Consider the following 15271-nt stretch of genomic DNA (forward strand, 5'->3'; position numbering starts at 1 on the left):
TCACAGAGTCTATTTATTGACAAAAGGTTTACATAAATACATATTCAAAATACTAACCCCTCCCATCCCCTGCTTCCTATGGTAATTAGCTTGAATGGCTATTAAGCATGCGTGGTTGGCTTCTTGAATTAAGTCTGGGGTCGTTTTTGTGGGGAGGGGTCCTAAAAGGAGGAAGTAAGGCATGTCTTCCTCGCCCTGAACTTTCGACCGTTTTCTATTAATGACAATACAAATGGTTTCTGGGTATGTTACAGTTTTTCAAAGAATGGGTTTGTGGTTGTGATTGTTTGTGCTTCTTCAGGCCTGCTTACCAGTTTCGTCTTTTTCCATTGTAAGCACACCTGAACAAACATGAGATGATAGAAGATTAATCAATTATTTAAGTTTAAATAAAAATTTAATTATTCTAAGATTAGTGTTTCAGTGGAGTTGCAGCTTGAAATGAGAGATGTGGTGCCTTTATTGCCAGGTGGTTCTTTTGCCTCTTTAGGCACAGGGGTCAAGTAGCAGAGTGCAGTGTAAGTCAGCCTGTCTTTGGTAAGCTGCAAAGAGCTGATTGTGTTGTCCGTGAATCCCTGTGGGCCTACTGCTGTCCTGTGTGGCAAAGGATGAAAAGTGCATAGCTGTGACCCCATTTCTTTGACAAAACCCAGAGGCTGCATGTGTGTCTGGATATATTCTGTTGTGTGGTTTGCCTTGCAAACTGTGTTTGAAAATGCCGTTGAAGCCTCGAGGCGGGGAAAAGCTGGAATCCTTGGAGTGCTGTCTTGTGTTGCTAAGAACTGGAAAGACATATTGGAATTCTTGTTGCTGTATTTTAAAGCAACTGTGCAACTTTGAGCTTGGGCTGCTCCCTGGGACAAAAGGAGCCAGGGGCGCCACGGAAAGGCAGTTGGAGATGAGGCAGCGTGTGGCCAGGTGGCCAAGAAGGCTGAGGGCATGCTGGCCTGTGTCAGCAAGAGTGGGGCAGCCGGGACAGGGCAGGCCCTGTGGCCTGTGCTGGTCAGCGGTGCGACCGCAGCTGGAGTGCTGTGTGCAGTTGAGGGCCCCTGTGAAGCAGAAAGGCATTGAGGGGCTGCAGCATGTGCGGAGAAAGGCAAGGGAGTTGGGGAGTGGGGATAGCACGAGCTGAATGAGGGGGTGCTGAAGGAGCCTTAGCCTGGGGAAAGGGGAGACCATAAGGGAGCTTGCAGGCACACTTCCAGCAATGCCTAGATGACAGTGCTCCCAACAAGGGCTGTTTGCATGCCAAGCATCCCGTCACTGCACTGACATGCCTTAGATACTGGAGTAGGTGCCATTTGAATTGTTTGCTTAGTTGGGTTGTTGCTTTGCCAGGATTAGGAACCTCTATCATATTGTGTTTATTGAGCTAGCTTTTGCTCAAGATTTGTTTATGCAGTGCATGGTGGGATTCTGATACTGCTTTAGTGTTCCATGTGTGCAGCAGCAAGAGCTGGCTGTTTGCTCATTTTCCATTTCAGAGCTTGAAAGGCCTCAGAGCTCAATTTTCAGAGAGAACGTTGCTTGCTGCTAGTAGCCAGGGTGGAATATTGAATTTGGAGCCATATGCAGTTCTATTGAAGCAGTAGCTTTTCATGTAGCTGGAATGCCTTAGAATCCCATTGCTATGACAGTTGATGATTTTGCCTTTGTAAAGCAGGTGTAGAGGTGAAGAGAAATTAGGTTATATATGACAGGTAATGACGTGTCCCTCCTGATTCTCTCTGTGCACAGGGGCCTGAAGCCATAGAAAACTATCCAGTGACTCTGTCAGCTCCTGGCAAAGAGGCCAAAGATGAGGAAAATGACGTCCAGGCTTCAGAAGTTACCACAGCAGAAATGGGAGATGCCGAGCCCGTAAGTGCCAGATCTTGCCGTTGTTGTCATTCGTGGAGGACAGAGCTGCAAGTTTCTGAGCAGGCAGAATTGCTGTTGGTGTCGGTGGATGCTGAGTGCTGGAGTCCTACCAGGAGCCAGCAATTGGCCTGAGGCAGTGAGAGCTGGAAAATGGGCTATGATCTGTCATATTTGGGCCTCATGTTGCTGGGATTGTGAGAGGGGCCAAGCTGGAGCATGAAGGCTGCCTGGCCCATGGGAGGGAGCGTTTCAAGGACACTGAGCTCATCGTTGTTGGATGCGTAGGATACTCTGTGGTCTGGAGAGACCTGTCGCAGTGCACAGAGTGGCCAAGGTGGTAGAGGCACAAAACTGATTGTTTTGAGCACCCAGGCTCTTTGGGTGCTTTGTCCCCATGAGTTTCTTGAGTGTGTTTACCTGGGACTATTTCAGAGACACATTGTGGTGATTTACCAAAATATGAGTATTGGTCTAGTACCGATACTCAACTGTGACGGACAAAAGACTCTCTAACAATTTAAAGTTACAAAGGGTATGTTTATTCAGCGCTGGGCAGCAGCGTGAGGTAGCCCCCTAATACGCACTGCAAAATTACAGGTGGTCACAGAGTCTATTTATTGACAAAAGGTTTACATAAATACATATTCAAAATACTAACCCCTCCCATCCCCTGCTTCCTATGGTAATTAGCTTGAATGGCTATTAAGCATGCGTGGTTGGCTTCTTGAATTAAGTCTGGGGTCGTTTTTGTGGGGAGGGGTCCTAAAAGGAGGAAGTAAGGCATGTCTTCCTCGCCCTGAACTTTCGACCGTTTTCTATTAATGACAATACAAATGGTTTCTGGGTATGTTACAGTTTTTCAAAGAATGGGTTTGTGGTTGTGATTGTTTGTGCTTCTTCAGGCCTGCTTACCAGTTTTGTCTTTTTCCATTGTAAGCACACCTGAACAAACATGAGATGATAGAAGATTAATCAATTATTTAAGTTTAAATAAAAATTTAATTATTCTAAGATTAGTGTTTCAGTGGAGTTGCAGCTTGAAATGAGAGATGTGGTGCCTTTATTGCCAGGTGGTTCTTTTGCCTCTTCAGGCACAGGGGTCAAGTAGCAGAGTGCAGTGTGAGTCAGCCTGTCTTTGATAAGCTGCAAAGAGCAGATTGTGTTGTCCGTGAATCCCTGTGGGCCTACTGCTATCCTGTATGGCAAAGGACAAAAAGTGCATAGTTGTGTCCCCATTTCTGGGGCAAAACCCAGAGGCTGCATGTGTGTCTGGATACTTTCTGTTGTGTGGTGTGCCTTGCAAACTGTGTTTGAAAATGCCGTTGAAGCCTCGAGGTGGGGAAAAGCTGGAATCCTTGGAGTGCTGTCTTGTGTTGCTAAGAACTGGAAAGACATCTTGGAATTCTTGTTGCTGTATTTTAAAGCAACTGTGCAACTTTGAGCCTGGGCTGCTCCCTGGGACAAAAGGAGCCAGGGGCGCCACGGAAAGGCAGTTGGAGATGAGGCAGCGTGTGACCAGGTGGCCAAGAAGGCCAAGGGCATGCTGGCCTGTGTCAGCAAGAGTGGGGCAGCCGGGGCAGGGCAGGCCCTGTGGCCTGTGCTGGGCAGCGGTGCGACCGCAGCTGGATGCTGTGTGCAGTTGAGGGCCCCTGTGAAGCAGAAAGGCATTGAGGGGCTGCAGCATGTGCGGAGAAAGGCAAGGGAGTTGGGGAGTGGGGATAGCACGAGCTGAATGAGGGGGTGCTGAAGGAGCCTTAGCCTGGGGAAAGGGGAGACCATAAGGGAGCTTGCAGGCACACTTCCAGCAGTGCCTAGATGACAGTGCTCCCAACAAGGGCTGTTTGCATGCTAAGCATCCCCTCACAGCATCCAGATGCTGAAGACACTAGAGTAGGTGACACATTGGTTATTTGGTTTGTTGGGTTGCTGGTCTGCCAGGTGGAATAGGCCTGCTTATTTTGTCATTTTGCCGCAAGGGAATGTGCTATTGCTCAAGATTTCCTGTCGTTTTTGCATCTCTGAAAGAGATTGTGCTAGTATTTTAGTTTTCATTTCTGCAGCAGCAACAATGACTATTTTCTCATTTTCCATTTCTGAGGTTAAATAAGTGAGAGCTTGGTTTATAGAGAGAACGTTGCTTGCTGATAGTAGACAGGGTGGAATATTGATTTCCGAGGCATATGCAGTTGAATCAGCTGATTTTCTTGAGTCGGGGTGGCTTAGAATCCCATTGCTATGAGAGTTCATCATTGATCCCTGTCATAGCAGATGGTAAAGCTGATTAACAGAAGGGTTACAAATGATACGTAATGACTTGTCCCTCGTTCTTCTCATTGTCTCCAGAGCCATGAACCAGTAGCACAATATGCATCCAAACTCTCTGCACCTGGAGAGGATGACAAAAAGGAGCAAAAGGACCTCAAGCCCAAAGTTGTGCGCTCATCACAATTCTTATATCGTGAGCCTGTAAGTACCAGTTCTTGCCGTTGCTGTCATTCCTGCAGGACAGAGCTGCAAGTTTCAGAGCAGGCAGAATTGCAGTTGGTGTCGGTGGATGCTGAGTGCTGGAGTCCTACCAGGAGCCAGCAATTGGCCCGCAGCAGTGAGAGCTGGAAAATGGGCTATGATCTGTCATGTTTGGGCCCCATGTTGCTGGGATTGTGAGAGGGACCAAGCTGGAGCATGAAAGCCACCTGGCCCAGGGGAGGGAGCATTTCAAGGAGAGTGAGCTCATCGTTGTTGGATGCGTAGGATACTCTGTGGTCTGGAGAGACCTGTCACAGTGCACAGAGTGGCTAAGGAGCTAGAGGCGCACAATGTTTGATCTGAGGACCCAGACTCTTTGGGGTGCATTTTCCCGATGAGCTTCTTGAGTGTGTTTACTGGGATTATTTTAGAGACACATTGTGGAGTTGCAGCTTGAAATGAGAGATGTGGTGCCTTTATTGCCAGGTGGTTCTTTTGCCTCTTCAGGCACAGGTGTCAAGTAGCAGAGTGCAGTGTGAGTCAGCCTGTCTTTGGTAAGCTGCAAAGAGCTGATTGTGTTGTCCGTGAATCCCTGTGGGCCTACTGCTGTCCTGTGTGGCAAAGGATGAAAAGTGCATAGCTGTGACCCCATTTCTGGGACAAAACCCAGAGGCTGCATGTGTGTCTGGATATATTCTGTTGTGTGGTGTGCCTTGCAAACTGTGTTTGAAAATGCCGTTGAAGCCTCGAGGCGGGGAAAAGCTGGAATCCTTGGAGTACTGTCTTGTGTTGCTAAGAACTGGAAAGACATCTTGGAATTCTTGTTGCTGTATTTTAAAGCAACTGTGCAACTTTGAGCCTGGGCTGCTCCCTGGGACAAAAGGAGCCAGGGGCGCCACGGAAAGGCAGTTGGAGATGAGGCAGCATGTGGCCAGGTGGCCAAGAAGGCCGAGGGCATGCTGGCCTGTGTCAGCAAGCGTGGGGCAGCCGGAGCAGGGCAGTGCCCTGTGGCCTGTGCTGGGCAGCGGTGCGACCACAGCTGGAGTGCTGTGTGCAATTGAAGGGCCCCTGTGAAGCAGAAAGGCATTGAGAGGCTGCAGCATGTGCGGAGAAGGGCAAGGGAGTTGGGGAGGGGGGATAGCACAAGCTGAATGAGGGGGTGCTGAGGGAGCCTTAGCCTGGGGAAAGGGAAGTTCATGAGGGAGCTTGCAGGCACACTTCCAGCAATGCCTAGATGACAGTGCTCCCAACAAGGGCTGTTTGCATGCCAAGCATCCCGTCACTGCACTGACATGCCTTAGATACTGGAGTAGGTGCCATTTGAATTGTTTGCTTAGCTGGGTTGTTATTTTGCCAGGATTAGGAACCTCTATCATATTGTGTTTATTGAGCAAGCTTTTGCTCAAGAGTTGTTTTTGTAGTGGATGGTGGGATTCTGATACTGCTTTAGTGTTCCATGTGTGCAGCATCAAGAGCTGGCTGTTTGCTCATTTTCCATTTCAGAGCTTGAAAGGCCTCAGAGCTCAATTTTCAGAGAGAACGTTTCTTGCTGCTAGTAGCCAGGGTGGAATATTGAATTTGGAGCCATATGCAGTTCTATTGAAGCAGTAGCTTTTCATGTAGCTGGAATGCCTTAGAATCCCATTGCTATGACAGTTGATGATTTTGCCTTTGTAAAGCAGGTGTAGAGGTGAAGAGAAATTAGGTTATATATGACAGGTAATGACGTGTCCCTCCTGATTCTCTCTGTGCACAGGGGTCTGAAGCCATAGAAAACTATCCAGTGACTCTGTCAGCTCCTGGCAAAGAGGCCAAAGATGAGGAAAATGACGTCCAGGCTTCAGAAGTTACCACAGCAGAAATGGGAGATGCCGAGCCCGTAAGTGCCAGATCTTGCCGTTGTTGTCATTCGTGGAGGACAGAGCTGCAAGTTTCTGAGCAGGCAGAATTGCTGTTGGTGTCGGTGGATGCTGAGTGCTGGAGTCCTACCAGGAGCCAGCAATTGGCCTGAGGCAGTGAGAGCTGGAAAATGGGCTATGATCTGTCATATTTGGGCCTCATGTTGCTGGGATTGTGAGAGGGACCAACTTGGAGCATGAAGGCTGCCTGGCCCAGGGGAGGGAGCATTTCAAGGAGACTGAGCTCATCCTTGTTGGATGCGTAGGATACTCTGTGGTCTGGAGAGACCTGTCGCCGTGCACAGAGTGGCCAAGGTGGTAGAGGCACAAAACTGATTGTTTTGAGCACCCAGGCTCTTTGGGTGCTTTGTCCCCATGAGTTTCTTGAGTGTGTTTACCTGGGACTATTTCAGAGACACATTGTGGTGATTTACCAAACTATGAGTATTGGTCTAGTACCGATACTCAACTGTGACGGACAAAAGACTCTCTAACAATTTAAAGTTACAAAGGGTATGTTTATTCAGCGCTGGGCAGCAGCGTGAGGTAGCCCCCTAATACGCACTGCAAAATTACAGGTGGTCACAGAGTCTATTTATTGACAAAAGGTTTACATAAATACATATTCAAAATACTAACCCCTCGCATCCCCTGCTTCCTATGGTAATTAGCTTGAATGGCTATTAAGCATGCGTGGTTGGCTTCTTGAATTAAGTCTGGGGTCGTTTTTGTGGGGAGGGGTCCTAAAAGGAGGAAGTAAGGCAAGTCTTCCTCGCCCTGAACTTTCAACTGTTTTCTATTAATGACAATACAAATGATTTCTGGGGATGTTACAGTTTTTCAAAGAATGGGTTTCTGGTTGCGATTGTTCGTGCCTCTTCAGGCCTGCTTACCAGTTTCATCTTTTTCCATTGTAAGCACACCTGAGCAAACATGAGATGAAAGAAGATTAATCAATTATTTAAGTTTAAATAAAAATTTAATTATTCTAAGATTAGTGTTTCAGTGGAGTTGCAGCTTGAAATGAGAGATGTGGTGCCTTTATTGCCAGGTGGTTCTTTTGCCTCTTCAGGCACAGGGGTCAAGTAGCAGAGTACAGTGTGAGTCAGCCTGTCTTTGATAAGCTGCAAAGAGCAGATTGTGTTGTCCGTGAATCCCTGTGGGCCTACTGCTATCCTGTATGGCAAAGGACGAAAAGTGCATAGTTGTGTCCCCATTTCTGGGGCAAAACCCAGAGGCTGCATGTGTGTCTGGATACTTTCTGTTGTGTGGTGTGCCTTGCAAACTGTGTTTGAAAATGCCGTTGAAGCCTCAAGGCGGGGAAAAGCTGGAATCCTTGGAGTGCTGTCTTGTGTTGCTAAGAACTGGAAAGACATCTTGGAATTCTTGTTGCTGTATTTTAAAGCAACTGTGCAACTTTGAGCCTGGGCTGCTCCCTGGGACAAAAGGAGCCAGGGGCGCCACGGAAAGGCAGTTGGAGATGAGGCAGCGTGTGACCAGGTGGCCAAGAAGGCCGAGGGCATGCTGGCCTGTGTCAGCAAGAGTGGGGCAGCCGGGGCAGGGCAGGCCCTGTGGCCTGTGCTGGGCAGCGGTGCGACCGCAGCTGGATGCTGTGTGCAGTTGAGGGCCCCTGTGAAGCAGAAAGGCATTGAGGGGCTGCAGCATGTGCGGAGAAAGGCAAGGGAGTTGGGGAGTGGGGATAGCACGAGCTGAATGAGGGGGTGCTGAAGGAGCCTTAGCCTGGGGAAAGGGGAGACCATAAGGGAGCTTGCAGGCACACTTCCAGCAGTGCCTAGATGACAGTGCTCCCAACAAGGGCTGTTTGCATGCTAAGCATCCCCTCACAGCATCCAGATGCTGAAGACACTAGAGTAGGTGACACATTGGTTATTTGGTTTGTTGGGTTGCTGGTCTGCCAGGTGGAATAGGCCTGCTTATTTTGTCATTTTGCCGCAAGGGAATGTGCTATTGCTCAAGATTTCCTGTCGTTTTTGCATCTCTGAAAGAGATTGTGCTAGTATTTTAGTTTTCATTTCTGCAGCAGCAACAATGACTATTTTCTCATTTTCCATTTCTGAGGTTAAATAAGTGAGAGCTTGGTTTATAGAGAGAACGTTGCTTGCTGATAGTAGACAGGGTGGAATATTGATTTCCGAGGCATATGCAGTTCTGTTGAATCAGCTGATTTTCTTGAGTCGGGGTGGCTTAGAATCCCATTGCTATGAGAGTTCATCATTGATCCCTGTCATAGCAGATGGTAAAGCTGATTAACAGAAGGGTTACAAATGATACGTAATGGCTTGTCCCTCGTTCTTCTCATTGTCTCCAGAGCCATGAACCAGTAGCACAATATGCATCCAAACTCTCTGCACCTGGAGAGGATGACAAAAAGGAGCAAAAGGACCTCAAGCCCAAAGTTGTGCGCTCATCACAATTCTTATATCGTGAGCCTGTAAGTACCAGTTCTTGCCGTTGCTGTCATTGCTGCTGGACAGAGCTGCAAGTTTCAGAGCAGGCAGAATTGCAGTTGGTGTCGGTGGATGCTGAGTGCTGGAGTCCTACCAGGAGCCAGCAATTGGCCTGCAGCAGTGAGAGCTGGAAAATGGGCTATGATCTGTCATGTTTGGGCCCCATGTTGCTGGGATTGTGAGAGGGACCAAGCTGGAGCATGAAAGCCACCTGGCCCAGGGGAGGGAGCATTTCAAGGAGAGTGAGCTCATCGTTGTTGGATGCGTAGGATACTCTGTGGTCTGGAGAGACCTGTCACAGTGCACAGAGTGGCCAAGGAGCTAGAGGCGCACAATGTTTGATCTGAGGACCCAGACTCTTTGGGGTGCATTTTCCCGATGAGCTTCTTGAGTGTGTTTACTGGGATTATTTTAGAGACACATTGTGGAGTTGCAGCTTGAAATGAGAGATGTGGTGCCTTTATTGCCAGGTGGTTCTTTTGCCTCTTCAGGCACAGGGGTCAAGTAGCAGAGTGCAGTGTAAGTCAGCCTGTCTTTGGTAAGCTGCAAAGAGCTGATTGTGTTGTCCGTGAATCCCTGTGGGCCTACTGCTGTCCTGTGTGGCAAAGGATGAAAAGTGCATAGCTGTGACCCCATTTCTTTGACAAAACCCAGAGGCTGCATGTGTGTCTGGATATATTCTGTTGTGTGGTGTGCCTTGCAAACTGAGTTTGAAAATGCCGTTGAAGCCTCGAGGCGGGGAAAAGCTGGAATCCTTGGAGTGCTGTCTTGTGTTGCTAAGAACTGGAAAGACATCTTGGAATTCTTGTTGCTGTATTTTAAAGCAACTGTGCAACTTTGAGCCTGGGCTGCTCCCTGGGACAAAAGGAGCCAGGGGCGCCACGGAAAGGCAGTTGGAGATGAGGCAGCGTGTGGCCAGGTGGCCAAGAAGGCCGAGGGCATGCTGGCCTGTGTCAGCAAGAGTGGGGCAGCCGGAGCAGGGCAGTGCCCTGTGGCCTGTGCTGGGCAGCGGTGCGACCACAGCTGGAGTGCTGTGTGCAATTGAAGGGCCCCTGTGAAGCAGAAAGGCATTGAGAGGCTGCAGCATGTGCGGAGAAGGGCAAGGGAGTTGGGGAGGGGGGATAGCACAAGCTGAATGAGGGGGTGCTGAGGGAGCCTTAGCCTGGGGAAAGGGAAGTTCATGAGGGAGCTTGCAGGCACACTTCCAGCAATGCCTAGATGACAGTGCTCCCAACAAGGGCTGTTTGCATGCCAAGCATCCCGTCACTGCACTGACATGCCTTAGATACTGGAGTAGGTGCCATTTGAATTGTTTGCTTAGTTGGGTTGTTACTTTGCCAGGATTAGGAACCTCTATCATATTGTGTTTATTGAGCAAGCTTTTGCTCAAGAGTTGTTTATGCAGTGCATGGTGGGATTCTGATACTGCTTTAGTGTTCCATGTGTGCAGCAGCAAGAGCTGGCTGTTTGCTCATTTTCCATTTCAGAGCTTGAAAGGCCTCAGAGCTCAATTTTCAGAGAGAACGTTGCTTGCTGCTAGTAGCCAGGGTGGAATATTGAATTTGGAGCCATATGCAGTTCTATTGAAGCAGTAGCTTTTCATGTAGCTGGAATGCCTTAGAATCCCATTGCTATGACAGTTGATGATTTTGCCTTTGTAAAGCAGGTGTAGAGGTGAAGAGAAATTAGGTTATATATGACAGGTAATGACGTGTCCCTCCTGATTCTCTCTGTGCACAGGGGCCTGAAGCCATAGAAAACTATCCAGTGACTCTGTCAGCTCCTGGCAAAGAGACCAAAGATGAGGAAAATGACGTCCAGGCTTCAGAAGTTACCACAGCAGAAATGGGAGATGCCGAGCCCGTAAGTGCCAGATCTTGCCGTTGTTGTCATTCGTGGAGGACAGAGCTGCAAGTTTCTGAGCAGGCAGAATTGCTGTTGGTGTCGGTGGATGCTGAGTGCTGGAGTCCTACCAGGAGCCAGCAATTGGCCCGCAGCAGTGAGAGCTGGAAAATGGGCTATGATCTGTCATGTTTGTGCCCCATGTTGCTGGGATTGTGAGAGGGACCAAGCTGGAGCATGAAAACCACTTGGCCCAGGGGAGGGAGCATTTCAAGGAGAGTGAGCTCATCCTTGTTGGATGCGTAGGATACTCTGTGGTCTGGAGAGACCTGTCACAGTGCACAGAGTGGCCAAGGAGCTAGAGGCGCACAATGTTTGATCTGAGGACCCAGACTCTTTGGGGTGCATTTTCCCGATGAGCTTCTTGAGTGTGTTTACTGGGATTATTTTAGAGACACATTGTGGAGTTGCAGCTTGAAATGAGAGATGTGGTGCCTTTATTGCCAGGTGGTTCTTTTGCCTCTTCAGGCACAGGGGTCAAGTAGCAGAGTGCAGTGTAAGTCAGCCTGTCTTTGGTAAGCTGCAAAGAGCTGATTGTGTTGTCCCTGAATCCCTGTGGGCCTACTGCTGTCCTGTGTGGCAAAGGATGAAAAGTGCATAGCTGTGACCCCATTTCTTTGACAAAACCCAGAGGCTGCATGTGTGTCTGGATATATTCTGTTGTGTGGTGTGCTTTGCAAACTGTGTTTGAAAATGCCGTTGAAGCCTCAAGGCGGGGAAAAGCTGGAATCCTTGGAGTGCTGTCTTGTGTTGCTAAGAACTGGAAAGACATCTTGGAATTCTTGTTGCTGTATTTTAAAGCAACTGTGCAACTTTGAGCCTGGGCTGCTCCCTGGGACAAAAGGAGCCAGGGGCGCCACGGAAAGGCAGTTGGAGATGAGGCAGCGTGTGGCCAGGTGGCCAAGAAGGCCGAGGGCATGCTGGCCTGTGTCAGCAAGAGTGGGGCAGCCGGAGCAGGGCAGTGCCCTGTGGCCTGTGCTGGGCAGCGGTGCGACCACAGCTGGAGTGCTGTGTGCAATTGAAGGGCCCCTGTGAAGCAGAAAGGCATTGAGAGGCTGCAGCATGTGCGGAGAAGGGCAAGGGAGTTGGGGAGGGGGGATAGCACGAGCTGAATGAGGGGGTGCTGAGGGAGCCTTAGCCTGGGGAAAGGGAAGTTCATGAGGGAGCTTGCAGGCACACTTCCAGCAATGCCTAGATGACAGTGCTCCCAACAAGGGCTGTTTGCATGCCAAGCATCCCGTCACTGCACTGACATGCCTTAGATACTGGAGTAGGTGCCATTTGAATTGTTTGCTTAGCTGGGTTGTTACTTTGCCAGGATTAGGAACCTCTATCATATTGTGTTTATTGAGCAAGCTTTTGCTCAAGAGTTGTTTTTGCAGTGCATGGTGGGATTCTGATACTGCTTTAGTGTTCCATGTGTGCAGCAGCAAGAGCTGGCTGTTTGCTCATTTTCCATTTCAGAGCTTGAAAGGCCTCAGAGCTCAATTTTCAGAGAGAACGTTGCTTGCTGCTAGTAGCCAGGGTGGAATATTGAATTTGGAGCCATATGCAGTTCTATTGAAGCAGTAGCTTTTCATGTAGCTGGAATGCCTTAGAATCCCATTGCTATGACAGTTCATGATTTTGCCTTTGTAAAGCAGGTGTAGAGGTGAAGAGAAATTAGGTTATATATGACAGGTAATGACGTGTCCCTCCTGATTCTCTCTGTGCACAGGGGCCTGAAGCCATAGAAAACTATCCAGTGACTCTGTCAGCTCCTGGCAAAGAGGCCAAAGATGAGGAAAATGACGTCCAGGCTTCAGAAGTTACCACAGCAGAAATGGGAGATGCCGAGCCCGTAAGTGCCAGATCTTGCCGTTGTTGTCATTCGTGGAGGACAGAGCTGCAAGTTTCTGAGCAGGCAGAATTGCTGTTGGTGTTGGTGGATGCTGAGTGCTGGAGTCCTACCAGGAGCCAGCAATTGGCCTGAGGCAGTGAGAGCTGGAAAATGGGCTATGATCTGTCATATTTGGGCCTCATGTTGCTGGGATTGTGAGAGGGACCAACTTGGAGCATGAAGGCTGCCTGGCCCAGGGGAGGGAGCATTTCAAGGAGAGTGAGCTCATCGTTGTTGGATGCGTGGGATACTCTGTGGTCTGGAGAGACCTGTCGCCGTGCACAGAGTGGCCAAGGTGGTAGAGGCACAAAACTGATTGTTTTGAGCACCCAGGCTCTTTGGGTGCTTTGTCCCCATGAGTTTCTTGAGTGTGTTTACCTGGGACTATTTCAGAGACACATTGTGGTGATTTACCAAACTATGAGTATTGGTCTAGTACCGATACTCAACTGTGACGGACAAAAGGCTCTCCAACAATTTAAAGTTACAAAGGGTATGTTTATTCAGCGCTGGGCAGCAGCGTGAGGTAGCCCCCTAATACGCACTGCAAAATTACAGGTGGTCACAGAGTCTATTTATTGACAAAAGGTTTACATAAATACATATTCAAAATACTAACCCCTCCCATCCCCTGCTTCCTATGGTAATTAGCTTGAATGGCTATTAAGCATGCGTGGTTGGCTTCTTGAATTAAGTCTGGGGTCGTTTTTGTGGGGAGGGGTCCTAAAAGGAGGAAGTAAGGCATGTCTTCCTCGCCCTGAACTTTCGACCGTTTTCTATTAATGACAATACAAATGGTTTCTGGGTATGTTACAGTTTTTCAAAGAATGGGTTTGTGGTTGTGATTGTTTGTGCTTCTTCAGGCCTGCTTACCAGTTTCGTCTTTTTCCATTGTAAGCACACCTGAACAAACATGAGATGATAGAAGATTAATCAATTATTTAAGTTTAAATAAAAATTTAATTATTCTAAGATTAGTGTTTCAGTGGAGTTGCAGCTTGAAATGAGAGATGTGGTGCCTTTATTGCCAGGTGGTTCTTTTGCCTCTTCAGGCACAGGGGTCAAGTAGCAGAGTGCAGTGTGAGTCAGCCTGTCTTTGATAAGCTGCAAAGAGCAGATTGTGTTGTCCGTGAATCCCTGTGGGCCTACTGCTATCCTGTATGGCAAAGGACGAAAAGTGCATAGTTGTGTCCCCATTTCTGGGGCAAAACCCAGGGGCTGCATGTGTGTCTGGATACTTTCTGTTGTGTGGTGTGCCTTGCAAACTGTGTTTGAAAATGCCGTTGAAGCCTCGAGGTGGGGAAAAGCTGGAATCCTTGGAGTGCTGTCTTGTGTTGCTAAGAACTGGAAAGACATCTTGGAATTCTTGTTGCTGTATTTTAAAGCAACTGTGCAACTTTGAGCCTGGGCTGCTCCCTGGGACAAAAGGAGCCAGGGGCGCCACGGAAAGGCAGTTGGAGATGAGGCAGCGTGTGGCCAGGTGGCCAAGAAGGCCGAGGGCATGCTGGCCTGTGTCAGCAAGAGTGGGGCAGCCGGGGCAGGGCAGGCCCTGTGGCCTGTGCAGGGCAGCGCTGCGGCCACAGCTGGAGTGCTGTGTGCAGTTGAGGGCCCCTGTGAAGCAGAAAGGCATTGAGGGGCTGCAGCATGTGCGGAGAAAGGCAAGGGAGTTGGGGAGTGGGGATAGCACGAGCTGAATGAGGGGGTGCTGAAGGAGCCTTAGCCTGGGGAAAGGGAAGACCATGAGGGAGCTTGCAGGCACACTTCCAGCAATGCCTAGATGACAGTGCTCCCAACAAGGGCTGTTTGCATGCTAAGCATCCCCTCACAGCATCCAGATGCTGAAGACACTAGAGTAGGTGACACATTGATTATTTGGTTTGTTGGGTTGCTGGTCTGCCAGGTGGAATAGGCCTGCTTATTTTGTCATTTTGCCGCAAGGGAATGTGCTATTGCTCAAGATTTCCTGTCGTTTTTGCATCTCTGAAAGAGATTGTGCTAGTATTTTAGTTTTCATTTCTGCAGCAGCAACAATGACTATTTTCTCATTTTCCATTTCTGAGGTTAAATAAGTGAGAGCTTGGTTTATAGAGAGAACGTTGCTTGCTGCTAGTAGCCAGGGTGGAATATTGAATTTGGAGCCATATGCAGTTCTATTGAAGCAGTAGCTTTTCATGTAGCTGGAATGCCTTAGAATCCCATTGCTATGACAGTTGATGATTTTGCCTTTGTAAAGCAGGTGTAGAGGTGAAGAGAAATTAGGTTATATATGACAGGTAATGACGTGTCCCTCCTGATTCTCTCTGTGCACAGGGGCCTGAAGCCATAGAAAACTATCCAGTGACTCTGTCAGCTCCTGGCAAAGAGGCCAAAGATGAGGAAAATGACGTCCAGGCTTCAGAAGTTACCACAGCAGAAATGGGAGATGCCGAGCCCGTAAGTGCCAGATCTTGCCGTTGTTGTCATTCGTGGAGGACAGAGCTGCAAGTTTCTGAGCAGGCAGAATTGCTGTTGGTGTCGGTGGATGCTGAGTGCTGGAGTCCTACCAGGAGCCAGCAATTGGCCTGAGGCAGTGAGAGCTGGAAAATGGGCTATGATCTGTCATATTTGGGCCTCATGTTGCTGGGATTGTGAGAGGGACCAACTTGGAGCATGAAGGCGGCCTGGCCCAGGGGAGGGAGCATTTCAAGGAGAGTGAGCTCATCGTTGTTGGATGCGTAGGATACTCTGTGGTCTGGAGAGACCTGTCGCCGTGCACAGAGTGGCCAAGGTGGTAGAGGCACAAAACTGATTGTTTTGAG

The sequence above is a fragment of the Catharus ustulatus genome (assembly GCF_009819885.2).
Source record: "Catharus ustulatus isolate bCatUst1 chromosome Z unlocalized genomic scaffold, bCatUst1.pri.v2 scaffold_29_arrow_ctg1, whole genome shotgun sequence".
NCBI classification, from domain to species: domain Eukaryota; kingdom Metazoa; phylum Chordata; class Aves; order Passeriformes; family Turdidae; genus Catharus; species Catharus ustulatus.